The following is a 1,170-nucleotide window of genomic DNA, read 5'->3' on the forward strand; positions in this document are numbered from 1 at the left end:
TTATAATTTGATGTAAGTACTTTTTATTTTGTTATTTTTCTCTTTTTATTAACATTAACCTTCCACTAACTGTCGTATGAAATTTGTGTGTAATTAAGGCATTTGTCATAATTGGAGCCCTGAATATTAATATTTAGTGGTTTTTGAACGCAATTTTCGATTTTCCATTTAATTAAAAAGGGAAAAATTTGTTTCAGTTACTTTTGAATTTTGTAGCTCAATAACGGGCCAATGTAGATACGTAAATGTACGATACATATTTTAATAGGGAATTAAATCCTCTGCTAAAAGGTCTCTAATAACTTTTTTATAACTCAACTCCTTCAAAAGTTATTCATAGTTAAAGTTTAAATCGCGTAAATTTTCTTTTTTTTTTTTTTTCGATGTTATTACCGTTACTTATCACAAAATGTTGTTTTTTACAATACATTTCAATCGTTGAAAATGAATAAACATAAATGATATAATTTCATACCGGTTGAGATGCTTTAATAAAAAAGCCCGCAGCATTTTGTAATAATTGTCTAATAGTGTCAATTAGTTTTTCGAAGGCTTATAAACTTTAACCACAAATAACTTCTGAAAGGGTTGAGCTATAAAAAAATTATAAAAGATCCTTTTTGTATAACATTAAATTCCCTATAAATCCATTGCTCCGAAATAATAACTAAAACTATTTGAATGGAAAATTGCGTTCAGGAACCACTAAATATTTATATTAGGGGTCATATCGTTTTCATTGGTTTTCAAACGTACTTATACGTTTTTATATTTTTTATATTAAAAAAGTTTTAAAAAAATAATCATGGCAATCGTGACAGTAGCGTCATTAATGATGTTTAGAGTCGTTTAATTGCGTAATTGACCAACAAACCGGAATTATTATCGTCAATTAATTCTTCGTGCATTATAATTTGCTATTATTAATTAGGCAGTAAAATCTGACCGGCATACAGATGGTGTCTAGTTGTATTTCGATTCAGAAAATTTGATTTGTATTATGCGAATTTCATTGCAAGTGTAATGACCTGTTAATTAAACAAATGAATAATAAAACACATGAATGTATAAATTATATGTTTATTAGAACAGTAACGGTACGGAGCTAAAAATCAGCCTCGATTATTATTATTAAAAATAACATCATTCCTTGAATCCAATTTAAAATAA

This window comes from Agrilus planipennis, unplaced genomic scaffold, assembly GCF_000699045.2.
Source record: "Agrilus planipennis isolate EAB-ADULT unplaced genomic scaffold, Apla_2.0 scaffold773, whole genome shotgun sequence".
Taxonomy (NCBI): Eukaryota; Metazoa; Arthropoda; class Insecta; order Coleoptera; family Buprestidae; genus Agrilus; species Agrilus planipennis.